The 22,595-nt window shown below is 41.4% G+C and overlaps 1 protein-coding gene and 1 long non-coding RNA gene across 11 annotated transcripts in view; one reads left to right on the forward strand and one right to left on the reverse strand.

Moving 5' to 3' along the window:
• SCAF11 (SR-related CTD associated factor 11) overlaps nt 1–5,421 on the reverse strand; it is a 70,739-nt gene extending 65,318 nt beyond the window's left edge. For 4 of the 8 annotated variants that reach the window (XM_082349345.1, XM_082349346.1, XM_082349344.1 and 1 more), the window contains exon 1: nt 5,202–5,420. The gene's annotated coding sequence lies outside the window, so the exon portion shown is untranslated. Of the gene's footprint in view, nt 1–5,201 lie in introns of all 8 variants that reach the window. The other 4 variants (XM_082349349.1, XM_082349348.1, XM_082349347.1 and 1 more) reach the window with 2 other exon arrangements.
• A 139-nt stretch (nt 5,422–5,560) lies between these two features.
• Nucleotides 5,561–22,595, forward strand: part of LOC309608860 — a 57,266-nt gene continuing 40,231 nt past the window's right edge. For 2 of the 3 annotated variants that reach the window (XR_014233115.1, XR_014233116.1), the window contains exons 1-2: nt 5,561–5,933; nt 20,555–20,642. This is a non-coding gene — a long non-coding RNA (uncharacterized lncRNA). Of the gene's footprint in view, nt 5,934–7,628; nt 20,643–22,595 lie in introns of those variants that run through there. The other variant, XR_014233117.1, reaches the window with a different exon arrangement.

Genomic DNA, 22,595 nt, shown 5'->3' on the forward strand with positions numbered 1-22,595 from the left:
AAATCGAGAGAAATTTTACAACAAAACTGACCTGTAATCTTTCCAAGTGTCAAGGTCATGAAAATCAATAAAAGGCTAAGGAATTGTTCTAGGTTGAAGGACATTACAATTCAATGAATGCAACACAAAATTCTGAACTGGATCATTTTGTTATAGAGGAAATTACCGTGAAAACTGGCAAAACTTGGATTAGGTTTGAGGGTTATATGGTAGTAATATAGCAAGGTTAATTTCCTAATTTTAATATTGTTTATGTAACAGAAAGAAAGTCCTTGTCCTTGTTTGGGGTGATGAGACTGCATCTGCAACTTACTCTCAAATAGCTTTGGGGGAAAAGTTCTTTGCATTGCACTTGCAACTTTTCTGACAGTTTGAGATTGTTTAAAAAAAAAAAAGGAAAAGAAGATTACTTATATTCATTTACAGCATCTAAAACTAGAATATAAGCAAAACAGTACTCCTTTCAAATGAGGAATATGTGTTTCCATCTCTCCTTATAATAAGAAAAGACTCTGCTTTATTATTCATGGGATTCTTTTGATCTATATCTGCACTGTCCAACACAGTACCACTATTCTGTTCCCCGACTGCACTGGCTATATTTCAAGTGTTCAACAGCCACTACCTACTACAGTTACTATCAGCTACTATATTGGGCAGCAGAGATACAGAACACTTCCATCATCACAGGAAGTTCTACTACTAGACAACACTGATGCAGATTTTGGGAGGTCAACTGACATAGCAACTAACTAAAGGCCAAAGAGTCAGATGGACTTGGGTATAGATTCTTAGCAAGTGCTCTGACACTTAGCAAGTCATCTTACTTCTTAACTTCTCCAGAGCCTCAGACTCCTTTCTGTAAAATGGATTAAATACAACCAATACTGCAAGGCTGCTGAAAAGATCAAATGAAAATTCATGCAAAATGTCTAGAACAGAGTGTTTGGTACACAGTAAATATCTGATAAACATGAAGTCTCTTCTGTAATGTGAGTAGATAATTTCTTAATCTTTGATCCCAGTACTTTTAGACCTAGTTACGCAATTACTGGAGCATCGGTTTAAAAATAAGCTTACTATCCTGCTTGTTCAAAAGCCCAATGGGGCTTCCCTGGTGGCGCAGTGGTTGAGAATCTGCCTGCCAATGCAGGGGACACGGGTTCGAGCCCTGGTCTGGGAAGATCCCACATGTGACGGAGCAACTGGGCCCATGAGCCACAATTACTGAGCCTGCGCGTCTGGAGCCTGTGCTCCGCAACAAGAGAGGCTGCGATAGTGAGAGGCCCATGCACCGCGATGAAGAGTGGCCCCCGCCTGCCGCAACTAGAGAAAGCCCTCGCACAGAAACGAAGACCCAACACAGCCATAAATAAATAAATAAATAAATAAATAAATAAAGCCCAATGAGCTCCATGTTGTTAAACGTAAACAAAAACCTCTTTTTTTTTTTTTTTTTGGCCGCACCACGCAGCTTGTGGGACTTTAGTTCCCAGGCCAGGGATCGAACCCGGGCCCTCAGCAGTGAGAGTGTGGAGGGCTAACCACTGGACCACCAGGGGATTCCCCAAAGAAAAATCTTTCAGCTCTCACCTTATTCAACTCTCATCATCACTTGACTCTACTCTCCCCTTGAAATACTCTCTTCCTTTGGTTTCTGTAATACCACACTCACCTCCTCTCTGACCTTCACAGTATTCTTTGGGAGCTCACATTCCTCCAACAAACTTTTTTCTTTTTTTTTTTTTTTTAATGTTAGAGGCCACTGTGATTCCATTTTAGCATCTCTTTTTTCCAAGTTATATCAGTAGTTTATGCAAAAGAATGAGACTTGCATAGTCTCAAGTTTCAAACCACACTTACTATTTTTAATGTTTTCTAGCTGAAAGCACGTTAATTCATTACGTATTTGTTAAGTATCTACTGTAAGTCAAACATTGTTCAGTGTTTGGGGACAAAACAGTGACCCAAACTGACAAACCCCATTCTCATAGAACTTGCATTTGAGTAAAGAAAAAAACATAATAAACTTAAGTTAGTAAATTCTACAGTATCTTGGGAAGTGTTAAGTGCTATGGAGAAAAATCTGGCTTAAAAAGGGCTAAGAAATGTGGGAGGAGGGCCTGTGTTTTACGGAGTAGTCAAAGAACATCTCAATAGTAGAATAGAAAGAGTGAAGTAATGAAGTCAGAGAGGATGAAGAGACTCAAAAGGCTCAGAGCCTGGGAGACCATAATAAGGATTATGGATTTTACTACGACTGAGAAGGGAAGCCATTTGAGAAGAGAAGTGACATGATCTGATATATTTTATCAGGATCACTCTGGCTGTTGAGTGTCAAAGATTCTAGGTGAAGAAAGGTCATGGTGAAACCTTCTAGGACATTATTTTGTGAGCGATGACAATGCTGTTTTTACATTTTATATTGAACTTTTATGTGCTTAAGTACTAGGAATTACAAAGCCACAGCTTTAAATAAGAAAAGCGAGGACCACAACAATGCAAAGATGAGTCTTGGGAACAGCAATAAAATGATAAAGGGTATTTTAACTCTAGGCTCTAGTCAGTGTTACTAAAAGTTAGCACTCGGATGCAAGATAAGATACAAAGCTATTAACTTACTCTTCAGGATAGAGGATACAATTAAGATTATTTCACTGGGGCTTCCCTGGTGGCACAGTGGTTAAGAATCCACCTGCCAATGCAGGGGATATGGGTTTGACCCTGGTCTGGGAAGATCCCACATGCCGCGGAGCAACTAAGCCTGTGTGCCACAACTACTGAGCCCGCGTGCCACAACTACTGAAGCCTGCGCGCCTAGAGCCCGTGCCCCGCAACAAGAGAAGCCACCGCACTGAGAAGCCCGCGCACCGCAATGAAGAGTAGCCCCTGCTCGCCACAACTAGAGAAAGTCTGTGAGCAGCAATGAAAACCCAACTCAGCCAAAAATAAAATAAATTAATTTTAAAAAAAAATTATTTCACTGGGCAAGGTAAGTCAAGATCCAATTTACATCACTAAAGGACAAGCATAAATGATGGCAGAGCTTACTAAAAGGAAGTTACAATGAAAATTATTCTAGGGCTGACTATTACTTTTATGCCTGCCACTCTCCTTAGTAAGGTTTTACAGCTATTTCTCACTGATGAAAACTAAAAAAAATAAAAGTTCAGTATTAGATAGATGAGTAGGATAATTCTGCACTCTCTTATTACTAAAAGATGCTACTGATGAATCAACATCATGTAACAACACTGATTCACCCTATCTCTGATTAACAGCACAGCTTTTAAAGAAAACTGTTTAAAGTATTGGTTAGTGCCCAAAGGATTATGGGGAAGCTGAATGATCTCTGAAAAGTTTCAATCTTAACCCAAGGACCCCGTTACCACTGCCTAAAGGCATACAAAAAAATTTCCCTTAAAAATTTCTCCATGACATATGTTTCAGGCAGCATATTTAGGAACAATTTTCCATTTTCTTCCACAGTTCTTTCCCCCCTTAACATAGTGAAGAGTGTCTTTACAGCATGAATACACTTAGAGAAAGGAGACATCCAAATCTTACCCAGCCAAAAACTTAAGATGTACTCAAATTCTCAGGCAAAAAGGTCACTATCTGAATGTAAAAGGGAATGATTATTACTGTACTTGCAAGCACCAAAAAATAATACAGCGAAAAAATGCAGTTACAATAAGAATTGCTAATTTTTAAAAAAAACCTTCATATTGCATAAACAAAACACAAAGTAAATTCAGATTATCTTTGATAGGATAGTATAAGACAAAAGAAATCCAAAGACAGTTTCATTTCTTCTGCCCAGTAAGTTAAACAACAAAAACAAAAGTCCCACAAATTTTTTACTGAAGCTCTTAGCCAAGAGCAAAAAAAGTGAAATGATTAAGCCAACTGCCAAAGAAACAGGAAATAGAAAGCAACAGTCTGAAAAAAGACTTGATTACATATCAAAATTTTAATACCAATAAAACACAAAAACCACCAGTTATTTAAGAATGTACTTCAATATCTTGCTACTGAGGTAAGTGGTCATATATGTATGAATTAGCTTCTCTTTTAAAACGAAAAAAATGCATCTATTAAACATGCTCTTTCCAATATTAAGTGAATTTCCCAAATTGGGAAAATTTTAGAACAGCATCTACTAGCCAAAGCATTACATTAAAAACGTTTTGGTCAGTTTTGCCTAAAAATCTCAGTTCACTAGTAGTATGACAAAAATGTTCAAATGCAATCCAAAATGAATGAAAAACGCTCACCTCGTAGACACTTTAGGTAATGCGGTACAGAAATACTTTGAGGATATTTTAAAATTCCGCGTTCGAGTCTGAATGTTTTAATCAACTACTCTAAATCAGGCGCTTACTTTTAGAACCATTTTTCAAAATGGGGAGCAGGGGGAGCAAGACGGCCAGCCATCTCTAAGATTTGACTTTAATAGTTCAAAATTCCTAGTATCTGAGGAGGGGCGACTGGTGCAGCTAAGTTGAGATCTCCTGGCCCTTTTGTTGTCAGTCCAGGAAATTGGTTTAAAAATCGGCGGTGAGAGAAGAGTTTGAAATTCAGGGCATGGGGTAACGCGGCTGCTCAGAAGGGCCGGCACTTCCCTAGTCGCGCACTCCGAGAGGTCACGGCGCAGTAAAGTTTGGTTTCACAAGCGGGCTTGGACGCTATTGACAAAAGCAAAGTCTCCCAAGTCAAGCGGGCGCGGGGGTCAGGGAGCGCCCGGAAGCCCAGCAGGACACGTTTCCCCGGAGGGAGGGGGTGGACGTGTGGCGACCCTGTAGCTGAGCCTCTAGCCTCAACCCACTCCCCCAGGACCCCCGGGCGGGTACGGGCTGCGCCGGCGGAGGCGGCGGGAGGCGGGTAGGCCACAAGGAGGAAATGGGACGGGATACTGACAGCGAGGCGGCGGCGGCCGAAACGGGGCCGCCCTCGTGGGGTGGCGAGAGGGAAGGGGGGGCCCTCCCCGGGGGCCCTCCCCGCCGCAGCTTTCCCCGCTTCGAGAAGCGGCTTCAACTTTCCTCCGTACGCAGAACGCCGCCTGGGCCGCGCGGATTCCAAACTTTGTCCGCCCTCCCGACGCCCTGGGCCCGCTCACCGGCTCTGCGCCGGCCCGTAACCCCCACCCCGCCCCGACAGCTGCCCGCGCCCGTCCACCCCCAGGGTCGGCCCGTGTTTACCTCAGACTGAGGTCGAGGCGCTGGCTCCGGCGGCGGCGGCCCCACTGCAGGTCCCTAGGTCCCCGTCACGCCGCCGCCAAGTTCCCCAACATGGACTCCTTCGTCCGCTTTGAGGTGTTCCGGGGGCCGCTGGGGCGCCGGCTCTGCTGCCTGGGGCGGGTGGCGGCAGCGGACCCGGGCTGCGCGGCTCCGCGCGGCTTGCGCCACCGCTGCTCCCCCTCCCCCCGCCTCGTCTGGCCTCCTCCCTCCCCGCTCCGCGCGTCCTCTTCCCCCTCACCCCCCAGCTCCGCTCCTATCCACTCAGCCGCGCCACCACAGGTCGGCGCGCTACGGTGACGCCAGCGGCGGCGGCGGCGGCGGCGGCGGGACCCTCCGCGCTTTCTCTACTCGCTCGCTCTGGCCCTGCGTGCACGGCTGCAGCGCTCAACCGGACCGCAAGGGGGCGCTGGCAAACCACCGTTTGCGACAGAGGAACGTGACGGGCGGAGTCACGTCACGCGGCCTGCGAGCAAGAGGGAGGACGGTAGCGAGTGGCCCGGGCTTCTGGGAAACATCCTCAGAGCCTCAGCTCTCCTCCCAAGCCTCGGGTCCTGCGCATGCGCCGTGCGTGGCACGCTGGAGTCCGCCCTGCTTTGGCGGCTGTACGGGGTAAACTGCTGAAGACAATGAAGAAGGGTCTTGGGGACCGGGACGTGAGGCGGTTTGCGCGGCATTTGCTATCCTATCTTTATGGTAATCTGATATTGAAAAGAGTGTTGATATGTTGTTTGGCGGTATATTGAATTTTCACCCAGCAGCGTTGCCCTCCTGAATTACATCTTGCGAGGAGGCTGAAGTGGCCATAACTTGTAAGCCCACCTCTTTCTTCCCTCCGGGTGGGCATTTGTAAAAGGCCTTGGAGAGGTTTCCCACGTGACTCATCAAGCCTAGGCATATCCCCGTGTCTTAATTCCCACAACAAAAAAATTAAACTTGATCCGGATCCACTTGATGGTTAGATAGTGGCATGCGATGATTCATTCAAGAATATGTCGGAGCGTGCGATACTGAACGTTCGTGCCATTGTCAGTTCCTTCTCCGTTGGGTCGTCAAATCTTTTATTTTACCTCAAAAATACCTTTCACGCTGTTTTTAAAAGTCACTGACTCTTTAACCGTATAGTTTCTCTTCCGGACAATTTCTTCACGCTCCTGACTACTCTTCCTGCCGTCGGTGTCTACCCCTCTTCTACCAGCGGGTCCTTGCAGTCCCTACCCCACCCCCACCCCGCCCACGTCGTTGTCCAGCCAGCAGCCCCGAGTGATGAAGCTCTGCCCCCGGGCCACCCCGCAGACTTGGCTCACCCAAGTCTCAGTCACATCCAACCTTGCCGCTCGCACCTTTTCGGGTCGTCTGCCCCTTCCTCCTTTTCCGTGCGCGTTGCGCTCTTCTAGCCACGCTGAACCCTGCCTGGGATGACTTTCCTCCCCACTTTCTCGGGACCCCCCCGACTGGGTACCTCCCTGCCGCACTCGCCCAGGCTAGGCTGGCTGCTGTGCCCCCTCCTCCTTTCTCTGACAACCCCATCCTGTTCAGCGTGTTTGGTCTGCTCAGTGTCTGCCTCACACAGTGAGCGCTGGGAACAATGCCGTAACACTTTCCGAACAACAGCTCCTGGCACAGCGCCTGTCCCTCAGTTAGGACTGGGTAAATAATTGCGGAAGGAGTATATAGGAATATATGAATGGCAGCCTTGTCTGTTTCTATTTCAAAGTCTTGGGAGTTTTACAATGTATAGTTTTGGATATGAGCTTTGGGAATTTAGATGGGCTCTACTGTGTTTGGGATATTTGAAGGAACAATGATATAGAGGAGTTTATAACAGTACATTATAAAGAATGTGATAAAGGATGACTAAGACAATCACTGAAAACTTTGTTTCAAGAATTATGTGCTGTAACCAGATCAACAAGCACTGTTATGAGCCAAACGACTGAATGAGAGTGTAGCTTTGTTACATATATATGCACGTCCTCACCCAGGAGAATCCAACCTCTAGGAGTAAAACTCCAGATAGAGACTTCTGGTACAACATTCTTCTTTTATGTAAAAACTTATGTAAAAATCTCTTTACATATTTGTTTTGGGGGAAATGTTCTCTCATAAAAATTAATCAAAGGTCAAATGATAGCATTTGCCAAAGAGAAAACTATAATTTTTATTTTTTATTAAGAAAAAACTTTTCCACATCTTTACTGGAGTATAAATGCTTTACAAAGTTGTGTTAGTTTCTGCTGTATGACAAAGCGAATCAGCTATATGTGTACATATATCCCCATATCCCCTCCCTCTTGTGTCTCCCTCCCACCCTCCCTATCCTGTCCTTCTAGGTTGTCACAAAATATCGAGTTGATCTCCTTGTGCTATGCAGCAGCTTCCCACTAACTATTTTACATTTGGTAGTGTATATGTGTCAATGCTACTCTCTCACTTCATCCCAGCTTCCCCTTCCCTCTCCCCCTCCCCCCCCGTGCCCTCAAGTCTGTTCTCTGTGTCTGCGTCTTTATTCCTGCCCTGCCACTAGGTTCATCAGAACTGCTTTTTTAAATTCCTTATATATGTGTTAGCATATGGTATTTGTTTTTCTCTTTCTGACTTACTTCACTCTGTATGACAGATTCTAGGTCCATCCACCTCACTACAAATAACTCAATTTCATTCCTTTTTATGGCTGAGTAATAGTCCACTGTACGTATTTGCCACATCTTCTTTCATCTGTTGATGGACACTTAGGTTGTTTCCATGTCCTGGCTATTGTAAATAGAGCTGCAATGAACATTGTGGTACATGACTCTTTTTGAATTATGGTTTTCTCAGGGTATATGCCCAGTAGTGGGAATGCTGGATCATATGGTAGTTCTGTTTTTAGTTTTTTAAGGAACCTCCATACTGTTCTCCATAGTGGCTGTATCACTTTACATTCCCACCAACAGTGCAGGAGGGTTCCCTTTTCTCCACACCCTCTCCAGCATTTATTGTTTCTCGATTTTTTGATGATTGCCATTCTGACCGGTGTGAGGTGATACCTCATTGTGGTTTTGATTTGCATTTCTCTAATGATTAGTAATGTTGAACATCCTTTCATGTGTTTGTTGGCAATCTGTATACCTTCTCTGGAGAAATTGCTGTTTAGGTCTTCTGCCCATTTTTGGATTGGGTTGTTTGTTTTTTTGATATTGAGCTGCATGAGCTGCTTTGTATATTTTGGAGATTTTTTTGTCAGTTGCTTTGTCAGTTGCTTCATTTGCAAATATCTTCTACCATTCTGAGGATTGTCTTTTTGTCTTGTTTATGGTTTCCTTTGCTGTGCAAAAGCTTTTAAGTTTCATTAGGTCCCATTTGTTTATTTTTGTTTTTATTTCCCTTACTCTAGGAGGTGGGTCAAAAAGGATCTTGCTGTGATTTATGTTATAGAGTGTTCTGCCTATGTTTTCCTCTAAGAGTTTGATAGTGTCTGGCCTTACATTTAGGTCTTTAATCCATTTTGAGTTTATTTTTGTGTATGGTGTTAGGGTATGTTCTAATTTCATTCTTTTACACATATCTGTCCATTTTTCCTAGCACCACTTATTGAAGAGGCTGTCTTTTCTCCATTGTATATTCTTGCCTCCTTTATCAAAGATAAGGTGACCATATGTGCATGGGTTTATCTCTGGGCTTTCTATCCTGTTCCATTGATCTGTATTTCTGTTTTTGTGCCAGTACCATACTGTCTTGATTACTGTAGTTTTGTAGTATAGTCTGAAGTCAGGGAGCTTGATTCCTCCAGCTCCGTTTTTCTTTCTTCAGATTGCTTTGGCTATTCAGGGTCTTTTGTATTTCCATACAGATTGTAAAATTTCTTGTTCTAATTCTGTGGAAAATGCCATTGGTAATTTGATAGGGATTGCATTGAACCTGTAGATTGCTTTGGGTAGTATAGTCATTTTCACAATATTGATTCTTCCAATCCAAGAACATGGTATATCTCTCCATCTGTTTGTGTCATCTTTGATTTCTTTCATCAGTGTCTTATAGTTTTCTGAGTACAGGTCTTTTACCTCCTTAGGTAGGTTTATTCCTAGGTATTTGATTCTTTTTGTTGCAATGGTAAATGGGATTGTTTCCTTAATTTCTCTTTCTGATCTTTCATTGTTAGTGTATAGGAATGCAAGAGATTTCGGTGCATTAATTTTGTATCCTGCAACCTTACCAAATTCATTGATTAGTTCTATTAGTCTTCTGGTGGCACCTTTAGGATTTTCTATATATAGTATCATGTCATCTGCAAACAGTGACAGTTTTACTTCTTCTTTTCCTATTTGGATTCCTTTTATTTCTTTTTCTTCTCTAATTGCTGTGGCTAGGACTTCCAGTACTATGTTGAATAATAATGGTGAGTGGACACCCTTGTCTTGTTCCTGATCTTAGAGGAAATGCTTTCAGTTTTTCACCATTGAGAATGATGTTTGCTGTGGGTTTGTCGTATATGGCTTTTATTATGTTGAGGTAGGTTCCCTCTATGCCCACTTTCTGGAGGGTTTTTATCATAAATGGGTGTTGAATTTTGTCAAAAGCTTTTTCTGCATCTATTGAGATGATCATATAGTTTTTATTCTTTAATTTGTTAATGTGGTGTATCACATTGATTGTTTTGTGTATATTGAAGAATCCTTGCATCCCTGGGATAAATCCCACTTGATCATGGTGTATGATTTTTTTAATGTGTTGTTGGATTCTGTTTGCTAGTATTTTGTTGGGGATTTTTGCATCTATGTTCATCAGTGATATTGGTCTATAATTTTCTTTTTTTGTTATATCTTTGTATGGTTTTGGTATCAGGGTGATGGTGGCCTCGTAGAACAAGTTTGGGTGTGTTCCTCCCTCCGCAATTTTTAAATTGACAATAACAATATACCATTTCAGCAAAGCTAAACAACACAAACCTTTTGATATATTTATTCACTGGCAGATAGTAAAATTTTCACTTTTTTACAGTTGGCCACCTAGTTATTATGAGAGCATGTTTTAAGAGAAAAACACTCTTGTGCTAATGTGCTAGTGGTTTTTACTTTCATGTGCAAATAGAAAAGAGGATGATGGTTTATGATAGACCATCTCTTGCATCCCCAGGGAAAAGACCATGTGTATTTCTGTACATGCAGTATTCTCCTAATAATGTTTGCATGATGAAGATATATTATTCTCTCTATTGTTTCAGTATTTTTTATTTACAATATAATAAAGAGATACTGAGTTTAAAATAAATAAAAGATGAACTATAAAATGTAGGAGTAAAGATTGATATACCAACCACCACTGTCAAAATTTTAGATTTTATTACAACCATAAAATACACAAATGATATGCATCATAAAACAAACTTCAACTGATTGTCCAATTGGAATGTTGCACTTTACCCAGCACTTAACATATCAAACCTGTCATGCAGCAATGGAAACCTATATTAGCATCTTTAGAAATGAAAGGTAATCAGTGTATCATTTTTGACAGAGCTTTATCAGAGATAACAGCTATCATTAATTTAACTCTTCTGAATTCAATACAAAATAAAAATCAAATCAAGAGGGCTAATTAATCAGGTATAAAGACACTTGGTTACATGGGGAACGTGGTTCTCATATAGACTGTCACTTAAGACCTTTGCAGTTTTGAACAAATTGTCTAATTTTTCTGGTCCTCAGTTTCCATATCTATTCCAATGGAAGTTTTTAGTTTAATGATCTCTGTGGCATTTTTATAACAGAAGTGTATGAATTCAAAGGATGTACAGTTTAAGACTCTTACAAGCAAAACATGACCAAATATACAGTATCTTTGTAAGAAATGAAAAATGCATGCTAAGTTAGTTTACAGGAATTTTTTTTAAAAGCCAGTGGTTTATTCTTGTTTTCACAACTGTGAAGAATTTTAATCAGGATGATACTGATTATTATCCAGTTGTCTTCTGTGTGGAATTAAATTTATTTCAGCAACAATCAATTGGGTCTCTACTATCTGGAGGGTGCTATGAGGTGGTTATAGATAAATGAACAGTGTGTCAGAGACAGTTTAGTGGGTACAGATAAGTACAAAAACTAAGGAAGAATATAAATGACCTAATAGGAATAAAAAGAAAGTGCTGGGTCGGGGCAGGGATTGTCAAATAAGGGAGAGAATACAACAAGGACCAAGGACAATTTCATGAAAGAGCAAATCTAAACAAAATATAGTCAAACATTATTCCAAATCTGAAGACTCCAGTTTCTGTCAGGTTAGTCTCCAATTCCCCACAGCACCTCCTCCACTCTTTTACCACTCTCTTCAGGTCTCACCCTACAATCACTCCCGCTGAGCCCCTCAACCTTGAACCCAGCAGAAGATCTTATCACCGTCTTTATAGGAAATAACTTCCTCAACTTCTTTCCCTGTACCTACCAAGTCTGTCTGTAACTGTCTATATACACACACACTTGTTTTCCTCCATCACAGAGGAAGAACTATCTCTTCTCTCGATTAAGGCTTAGGTTTCTACTGGTGCTGTAGATCCATTTATTCCAGACTTTAAGATTTACAGGCCATTACCATTTCTAACAGTTTGGGAACTGACATAGGACTGTTAACTTCGTAATGCTGACAAATAACAGTCCTCCCATCTCTTTAACATCATGATTTCCTAAAAGAAAGGTATTTGCAACACCAAAAAACTAAATTTTTATGAACTACACTTTTTTTGCGTTTTCCTGTGGAACAGTAAAGCCATCAGCCTTGGTACACTTGGGACTCTGCTCTGAAACAGATCCCCTGGGGGCCTACTCCACAGGTTACTCTGTCTTCACATTTTCAATCTCTTCTCTACTGTAGATTAATTTATCTCTTCTCTCTAAATCTAAAAATAGTGTACACTTTTTTAAATTTAATTTTTATTTATTTATTTACTTGGTTGCGTTGGGTCTTCGTTGCTGCACGCGGGCTTTCTCTAGTTGCATCGAGCGGGGGCTACTCTTTGTTGCGGTGTGTGAGCTTCTCTTTGCAGTGGTTTCTCTTGTTGTGGAGCTTGGGCTTTAGGCGCACGGGCTTCAGTAGTTGTGGCACGTGGGCTCAGTAGTTGTGGCTCGTGGGCTCTAGAGCGCAGGCTCAGTAGTTGTGGCGCATGGGCTTAGTTGCTCCGTGGTATGTGGGGTCTTCCCATACCAGGGATCGAACCCATGTCCCCTGCATTGGCAGGCAGATTCTTAACCACTGCACCACCAGGGAAGTCCCTGGTGTACATTTTAAGACACTTTCTCATTTTACTTTCAGTTCACTTTTTTTTTTTTAATTAATTAATTTATTTATTTATTTATTTATTTTTGGCTGTGTTGGGTCTTCGTTTCTGTGCCAGGGCTTTCTCTAGTTGCGGCGAGCGGGGGCCACTCTTCATCGCGGTGCGCGGGCCTCTCACTATCGCGGCCTCTCTTGTTGCGGAGCACAGGCTCCAGAAGCGCAGGCTCAGTAATTGTGGCTCACGGGCCCAGTTGCTTTGCGGCATGTGGGATCTTCCCAGCCCAGGGCTCGAACCCGTGTCCCTTGCATTGGCAGGCGGATTCTCAACCACTGCACCACCAGGGAAGCCCCCATTCACTTTTTTAAAGGTAATAAATATTCATTTCAATAATTCAAGCAACACAGAAGTATATAAAGTATACTCAGAAGTATATAAAGAAAAAGATGGTATAAAAAGAAAAAGATAGTCCGAGATAAAACCAATGTTAAAAGATTGATGTTTCTCTCCATACTTTTTCCAAGACACACATACATATAAATAGAGGTTTCGATTTTTATTTTTACAAGTAACGCATCATATCATATATATTTTTCTGCAACTTCCTTTTTTTACTCAACGGTTTACAATGGGTACTCTTATCTAGCTCATTTTTTTAACTAGCTGCACAATATTATGTAGTATTCATGTACTGTTTCTGAAGCCATTCTTTTATTGATAGATAATGCAGATTTATCTGGATTTTGTGCCATTATAAACAATGCTGGAGTAAGTATCCTTTGCATGTATCTTTTTTTTAAAGGTTTATTATTTATTTATTTATTTTATTTAATTTTGGTTGCATCGGGTCTTAGTTGCGGCGCACAGGATCTTCATTGCAGTGCGCGGGCTTCTCTCTAGTTGTGGCATGAGGGTTTTCTCTTCTCTAGTTGTGGCCTGCGGGTTCCAGAGCACATGGGCTCTGTAGTTTGCGGCACACGGGCTCTAGTGAGGCACCCGAGCTCAGTAGTTGTGGCGCGCAGGCTTAGTTGCCCCGCGGCATATGGGATCTTAGTTCCCTGACCAGGGATCGAACCCACATCCCCTGCATTGGAAGGCAGATTCTTAACCACTGGACCACCAGTGAAGTCCCAGAAGGATCCACTTCTAGGTTCACTCAGGTTGTTGTCAGAATTCAGCTCCTTGAAGCTGCAGGACTGAGGGCTCTCGTTTCTTCCTGGCTATTGAAGGGCCACTGTTTTCAGCTCCTAGAGCTGCCCAGTTCCTGGCCCTGTGGGACTCACCAACATGGCTGTTTTCAAGACTCACCTGTGGAAAGAGTAAAGGAAGCAGGGTTGGGCAGAGGAAGAAGTTGAATTGTGATGCAGTGTAACAAAGGCCTCAGCCATTCCTACATGGAGCTCTGAAGACTATATTCTACCTCAATGACCAATCATTTTGACTAAAACCTGAAAGGCAAGGTGGCTCTCTTGAGCCAGGGGTAAGTTCTGGAGAAGGATTCAGTTGAAAGCTATCAGCCTCCAACAATTCCAACAGCTGGTAGAATGACTTCTTCAGTCCTGTATTGGGAGATCTCTGCACCAGGATATTCATGACTGTCCACCCATTTACATATAATAAGCTCTAGGAACAACTCTTCAAAAATTCTGTTGGGTCTTTACTCCTGGAGAAACTTACTAGAAAAGAGTTGGTGGGATTAACAACAGCCCTTGAAGCTGCTCTTGGGGCCATAATTGAAGCTGATCATCTTCCGCTGCCACTCTTTGTAGATTCCTCTCACTCTCTGCTGGTCTAGGTAGCTTACTTAGTGCAGTGACCCAGACCCTCTTCACTAAGGGGCCTGACACCTTCATCACCAGGTCCTTTTCTAGTTGTGGCTGCCGTACCTGTCCATGTACCATGTAAATTAGGCAAGTGAAAACCAAGACACAGATGGATAACCTAAGTATCAAACATATTCTTTCTTATCCCTATTGCCTAACAGCTGCCTAATGAAGATCGAGGTCAATTATCCTTGCCTGCTGGTTTCTTGGAATGATGAGCCAGAAGTGACCAGGCAGCAGCTGGGGTTTAGTAGGACTCTTCCTGTGTCCCCTAGTGGAAGCATTTCCCCTCTGGAGGCCAAAACCTCTTGCCTCTGGGGAAAGAAGGTTAAAAATTCCCCAGATGGATCACTGGGAACCAATATACAGAGGTACTCCCATTTCCACCCTTTAGCCAATGGATTCACGTACTCTCCCTACTGGGGACTCTGTACCATATGATGAATATCAATTTAGAGTGTACCTTGAGTCCTGGAGGGTGGTGCCTCTCCTCACAAGGTATTCTTTGCAAGCTAACACCTCATCTGAATCTTCGACAGGTCATTCCAGTGCTCTCTCAGTCAGCAGTTTGTCTAGATGGTGGTGTATGTGAAAGGATCAGTGGAGCCCATGGTCATGTGCCCACTGCTGCACCAACACCTAGGTCAGTAGATCAGACACTTTAAACCCTCAGTGGTACTTGCTAAGACCCTTCAGGCAGGAGGTCTAAGTCGGAATATGTTTAAATTCCAGTCAAAATAGATTGATACCACTTGCAGGAATGAGTAGGTCCAGTGTAGGGAATGGGTCCAACTTGCCACCAAGTAGCTTGTAGGTTTTCTAAAGGGATGGTACCATATTGGGAGCCAAGCATTGGTCTCTGTTGCTGGCAGGTTGGATATTTGACAGTGGCAGGAGGTAGATAAGCCTCGGTAAATGGGAGCCCATGCCATTGGGCCCATGTATAACCTCCATTCCTGCCCCCATTCTTATCACATGCTTGTTGGACCAACACTAGTGTAGCTAACAGCAGAGCCTGACTGAAGTCATCTGGACAAGTCATTGTTTCTAGTGGTTGTTTAGTGCCTCTTCTGTGATGAATGCTCTCTGTTGGGCATTAACAAGTGAAACAAAGATCTTCACATTTCATACCCACTTTTATAGCCTCATCCACCTGTCTCTTTTCCCAGACCTCTTTATCCCCCTTCCCCATCCTTCTCCCTTATCTGTTTTTTTGTCTCATGAGTTAGGGGGGCAAGGGCTGGATCCCATCAAATACCTTCAGGTAGTCCAGGGCTGGGCCTCACACTTGGTCTTGAGTGGCAAAGTACTTCACACAGTTCTTCCAACAGAAGCAGGGAGGGGCCTGGAAGTGTTAAGGGCCCATATGCTGTAGGAACCTCAGGACAAGTTGGTGTTTATACATTTGTGGAAGAAGACCAGGTACTGCAACTTGCTTCTGTAGAAATTACCAGAAGTGTGGATGCCCTCACAGCATATGACCACCACTTTCCTGCCTGGGAGTAACTACTTAGCTACAATGATTGCCTGGAGACCAGGAGATGGCCTCAGCTATTCAAGTACCAGGACGTGCTCCTCCACTTCCTTTGGCAGCTGTCTGGGAAAAGCCAGAAACTATTCTACAAAAGGTATATAAATCTCCACTGCACATGATGTGCTGTCACTTGAGAACCCTAGGGATCTGTGTTGTTTTTCTCCCATTGGGGCTTACCATAAACTTAAATGTTTACACAGACAGGAAACATCAAATATACAAATTTATAAGCAAAAAAATCCTTACAAATCTCATTATTAGGGACAATTCCTGTCAAATCATCAACATCCTGATGAGCCTCTTTTTAGACCTTTCTATACGTAGTCACATAAATAAAACATCCTGTGTAATTACTGTTTTACAATCTGCTTTTTGATTCAACAGTTTGTCAATGAATCTAGATCTACATCATTCCTGTGTTTGGCTATATCATAAATTATTTAACCAGTTAAATAATAGTTAACTAGGTGGTACTGCCCTCTAGAGTATGTTTTGTGTCTAGAGTGTTTACATATTGAAATATGTATTATTTTGTTACAAATTACTTTCCTTTTATTTCTTTTTTATATAATAATTAGGTATATTTTGTTGTAGGTATCTATGACTTTCATTTCAGGACTGTAAAGGGAGTATTATAAAATATTTATTCTAAGAAGGGGACTGAGTTGGCTAGGGTTGAGAAGCTTTGCTTGTAGATGGACATTGAGCATTTCCAATTTTCAATATTACGAAAGCTCTGATGAACATCTTTATGCCTTCATCCTTTGGAGTGGGTTTGCTGTATTAAAGGGTATGCATGTTTAAAATTTTGACACACTGCACCAATTTACTCACATACCAACAGGGCATGAGAGTGCCAGTTTCCTCATATACTCACCAACAGCAATGTAATCTTTTTTTTTTTTTTTAAAGACAATCAGATGTTTTTATTTATTTATTTATTTATGACTGTGTTGGGTCTTCGTTTCTGTGTGAGGGCTTTCTCTAGTTGTGGCAAGTGGGGTCCCCTCTTCATCGCAGTGCGCGGGCCTCTCACTATCACAGCCTCTCCCGCTGTGGAGCACAGGCTCCAGACGCGCAGGCTCAGTAATTGTGGCTCACAGGCCCAGTTGCTCCGCGGCATGTGGGATCCTCCCAGACCAGGGCTCGAACCCATGTCCCCTGCATTGGCAGGCAGATTCTCAACCACTGCGCCACCAGGGAAGCCCAGCAATGTAATCTTAATGTCTATGGAGGTAGCTCTTCCCATAAGAGGTAGATAAAATTTTCTTAAAACTTGTATTTTATGTCCTGGGGTAAATCTAGAGTCCCCCAACCCCTTTTCTGAAAGTTCCAGGAATGTACTTTATTCCTAGTCACTTCTGGGTTTAATTTCTGACTTCAGTTGATTTCTCTTTCTCTTCTGTTTTTTTGGTTTTTTGTTTGTTTTTTAATTAAATCTGTAGGGCTTCCCTGGTGGCACAGTGATTAAGAATCCACCTGCCAATGCAGGGGACATGGGTTAGAGCCCTGGTCCGGGAAGGTCCCATATGCCACGGAGCAACTAAGCCTGTGCACCACAACTACTGAGCCTGTGGTCTAGAGCCCACAAACCACAAGTACTGAGCCTGCACGCTACAACTACTGAAGCCTGCACACCCAGAGCCCGTGCCCCAAAACAAGAGAAGCCACCGCAGTGAGAAGCCCATGCACAGCAACGAAGAGCAGCCCCCGTTTGCCGCAACTAGAGAAAGCCCGCGCGCAGCAACAAAGATCAAACGCAGCCAAAAACAAATAAATAAATAACTTTATGAAAAAAACATAACATCTATATTGAGATATACTTCACACACCATACAATTCACCCATTTAAAGTATGCAATACAGTGGTTTGTGGGTATATTCACAGAGTTATGCAACCATCACCACAGTCAATTTTAGAACATTGTTTTCAACACCCTCCTTCCCCAAATCCCATACCCGTTGGCAGTCATTCCCCATCTCCCACCCCAATCCTCCAGCCTTAGCAGCTACTAATCTACTTTCTGCCTCTATGAATTTGACTATTCTGGACATTTCACATAAATGGAATCATAAAATATGTGGGTTTTCGTGATTGGCTTCTTTCACTTAGCATAATGTTTTCAGAATTCATTCATGTTGTAGCATGGAGGAGTACTTCATTTTTTTAAAAAAAGTATTATTTATGTATTTTTATTGTTGAATAATATTTTGTTGTATGGATATACCACGTTTTATGTATCTCTTCATCAATTGATAGCCCTTTTGGTTGTATCCACTTTTTGGCTATTATGAATGATGTTGTTATGAATATTCATGTACAGGTTTTAGTGTGGCAAATGTTTTTATTTCCCTTGGATTTATACCTAGGAGTAAAATTGCTGGGTCATGTGGTAAGTATGTTTAACCTTTTGAGGAGCTGCCAAACTCTTTTCCAAAGCAGCTGCACCACTTTACATTCCCATCAGCAGTGTACAAGGGTTCTGATTTTTCCACACTCAACAACACTTGTAATTTTCTGTGTTTTTGATTATAGCCATTCTATTGAGTGTGAATTTGTATCTCATTGTGATTTTAATTTGCCATTCCCTGATAGCTAATGATGTTGAACATCTTTTCATGTGTTTGTTGGCCATCTGTGTATCTACTTTGGAGAAGTGTATATTCAGATCATTTGCCCATTTTTAGTTGGGCTATTTGTCTTTTAACTATTGAGTTCTAATAATTCTTTATATATTCTAGATGCAAGTCCCATGTCAGATATATGCTTTGCAAATATATTCTCCCATTCTGTGGATTGTCTTCACTTTCTTGACGGTGTCCTTTGAAGCGCAAATGTTTTTAATTTTGATAGTGTCCACATTTATTTCTTTTTTCTGTTTTCCTTTTTTTTTTTTTGGCCATGCCACACAGCTTGCAGGATCTTGGTTCCCTGACCAGGGACTGAACCCAGACCCTGTCAGTGAAAGCAGCGAGTCCTAACCACTGGACCGTCAGGGAATTCCCTCCATTTTTTTCTTTTGTTGTTTGTGCTTTAGTGTCTTATCAAAGAAACCATTGCCTAATTCAAGGTCACAAAGATTTATGCATATATTTTCCTCCAAGAGTTTAATAGTTTCAGCTCATACATTTAGGTCTTTGATCTGTTAATTTTTGTATGTATATATGTATAAATTTTGAGTTTATGCAGCTTCAGTCTTTTGCATGTGGATATCAATTTGTTCTAACATCACTTACTGAAAAGACTTCCTTTCCCCATTAGATTGTCAAGCATCTTTATTAAAAATCAATTGACTATAAATGTGAAGGTTTATTTTTAGACTCTCAATTCTATTCTGTTGATTTATATGTCTCCTCTTGTGCCAGCTGATCTTATGTCTTGATTACTATACTTTTGTAGTAAGTTTTGAAATTGGGAAGTATGGGTTCTTCAACTTTGTTCTTCTTTTTCAAGATTGTTTCAGCTAATCTGGGTCCCTTGAATTTTCTTATGAATTTTAGGATCAGCTTATCAATTTAGGTAAAAAAAAAGGCAGCTGGAATCTTGATAATGATCAGGTTGAATCTATAGATCAATTTGGGAAGTATTGCCATCTTAACATTAAGACTTAACATTAATTCTTCTAATCTAACACATGGGATGCCTTTCCATTTATTTAAGTCTCCTTTCATTTCTTTCAACAGCGTTTTATAGTTTCCAGTGAATAGGTTTTGTGGGGTTTTGGTTAAGTTTATATTTTATTTTTTTTGATGCTATTGCAAGTGGAATTGTTTTCTTACTTTCATTTCAGATTGTTCATTGCAAGTGTATGTAAATACAGTTGACTTTTGTGTATTGATCTTACATCCTGCAAACTTGCTTAACACATTTATTAGTTCTCATAGTTTTTGAGCGGATTCCTTTGGATTTTCTATATGCAAGATTATGTCATCTGCAAATAGAAAGTTTTACTTCTCCCTTTACAATCTGGATGCCTTTTATTTCTTCTTCATGCCTAGTTGCCCTTGTACAATACTGAATAAAAACAGTGAGAACAGACATCCTTTCTTGTTCTTAATCTCAGGGGTAAAGCGTTCAGTCTTTCATCATTAAGTATGATGTTAACTGTGGGTTTTCACTGAAGTCTTTCATCAGGTTGATGAAGTTCCTTTATATTCTTAGTTTGTTTAATGTTTTTATCATGAAGGGGTGTTGGATTTTGTCAAATGCTCTTTCTGCATCTGTTGAAACAATCATGCCATTTTTGTCCTTTGTTCTAGTGATTCTGGTGCATTACATTAATTGATTTTTCTCATATTAACCACTTTGCATTTCTGGGATAAATTCCACTTGGTTATGGTGTACAATTCTTTTTATATATAGCTGCATTCAATTTGTTAGTTCACCTCTATCTTTTGCAATTGATTCTTCATCAATGTCCAGCTCTTAGCCCAAATATGGGGCATGGCTACTTCTCCTTGGTTTTCCTCCAAATACCGCTGTAGTGATCATTTCTCATTTACCTGGTACCTGAAGTCTGAACTTCTTGTGAGTGTTGGTAAGGAGAAAAATCCATTTCTCACTGCAGGAATTAAAGCAGTTCACTTCTGCAACCTCCTTTGGTTCTAGGACAGGGGCATATGATCAATCAGACACACGTTAGTTTGTATATAATTTGAGATCTAATGCCACTAAAAGTAAGGTAAAACTCTCTCTCTCTCTCTCTCTCCACAGTGATAAGTGTTTCCCTACCAGAACCAGGCTTCAGGCATGATTTGGGTGTTTTTTCCAGGCCTAGTTCTCTAGCCCTTCTAGTGCTTCGGTAAGCTGCCCAAAATTTTTTTAAATAAACGCTTTTTTGCTTAACTCAGCCAGAGTCCACTTTTATTAATGGCAACTAATACCCTTGTCAGATAAAGGCAAGACATTAATGTTACTTAACTTATACTGCTAATTCAGGAGATGATGTCAGAGACTCATCAAAGAACCATAGAGCAAATAATTTAGAATTGAATATTTGGCTTCCCTTTTAAAAAAAAAGAACCTTGGCCATTTCTCCCAACACAAGCTCCAGCCTTCTGTAAGGAGCTTTACCCCATTCTCTTTATTTTTTCTTCTCCCTGCCCCATCCCCAAATCCCTGTTTATTTCTTAAGTCGAATGACTTATCTAATTCTCTTTACTTTGCCAATCCCAAATAATTTACCAAGATCTTTTCACAGTAAGTCTCCTACATACGAACTTTAAAGTTGCAAATTTTCAAAGACGCGAACATGTGTTCTCATGTCCAATCACGTGTTCACATGTCTGGCGTACATTGTCACGTGCATGCATCCTCTACGAGTGGTTGTGCTTTTGTGTACTTTACAGTATTGTATAGAGTACAGTAGTACAGTATCTTTATTTCAAGCCCAGGAGGTCTGGAAGCAAGTGTAAAAGCAGCAGTGATGTAGCTGGTACTGCTAAGAAGCGCCAGCTGTTGTACTGTACTACTGTACTTTTCAAGGTACTGTACTGTAAGATTAAAAATGTTTTCTTTATTTTTTGTGTTTGTTTTTTTTTTTATTAATTTATTTATTTGGCTGTGTCGGGTCTTCGTTACTGTGTGAGGGCTTTCTCTAGTTGCGGCGAGCGGGGGCCACTCTTCATCGCGGTGCGCGGGCCTCTCACTATCGCGGCCTCTCCTGTTGCGGAGCACAAGCTCCAGACGCGCAGGCTCAGTAGTTGTGGCTCACGGGCCCAGTTGCTCCGCGGCATGTGGGATCTCCCCAGACCAGGGCTCGAACCCGTGTCCCCTGCATTGGCAGGCAGATTCTCAACCACTGCGCCACCAGGGAAGCCCTGTGTTTGTTTTTTAATGTATTATTTGTGTGAAAAATATTTTAAGCCTATTACAGTGCAATACTATATAGTCGATTGTGTTAGTTGGGTACCTATGCTAACTTTGTTGGACTTGCAAATGCACTCTCGGAATGGAACTTGTTCATATGTAGGGGACTTACTGCAAAGGCAGCTCTTTCCCTAAAACAAACTAGTCACATATTTTTTTTTCATTCCACCGTGCTAGATATTCCCTGTTGTTTTGTCATAACCAATCTGACAAGTAACAAAGATATCACACTTATAAAAGCTTGCATTTGTTGAGTCACTTCATTATTTTAAAAATTGGAGACTAACAGTTCTTTTGGAAATTACCTGTGATTTTACTCATTTTTCTTATTTGAATTTTTTTCTTGTTATTTTGTAAATTCTTTCAAGCTCTTTATATATAGGGAATATTAGTATATGATCATATATATTGCAAATAATTTCCCCAGGTGGTTGTTTGCCATTTGGCTTTTTTTTTTCTTTTTGGCCACACTGCACAGCAAGTGGGATCCTAGTTCCCCAGCTAGGCATCTAACCCATGCCCCCTGCAGTGGTAGCACAGAGTCCTAACCACTGGACCACCAGGGAATTCCCCATTTGGCATTGTTTATAATGAAGTTTTGTTTGTTTTACCAAGCAGAAATTTTGGTTTTGGTTTTTAGAAAATAAAACCTTTCACACTTTTCCTTTATGATGTCCAGATTTGTGCCATGCTTAGAAAAGCTTCTCCCACTGACTCTGGCCCCAAGATCATATACATGTTTACCTGTCTTTTTTCCTTCTCCAACTGTAATTCATTAAAAATTAAGAAACCAATGTCCAGATTGATAAAATGACTTGCCCATGTTTATACAAGTAATTAAAGATAGAAATAGAATACAGAAAAGATGGCAGTTCTACTCAAAGCA

The sequence above is a fragment of the Balaenoptera borealis genome (assembly GCF_965194805.1).
Source record: "Balaenoptera borealis genome assembly, chromosome: 13".
Lineage (NCBI taxonomy): Eukaryota > Metazoa > Chordata > Mammalia > Artiodactyla > Balaenopteridae > Balaenoptera > Balaenoptera borealis.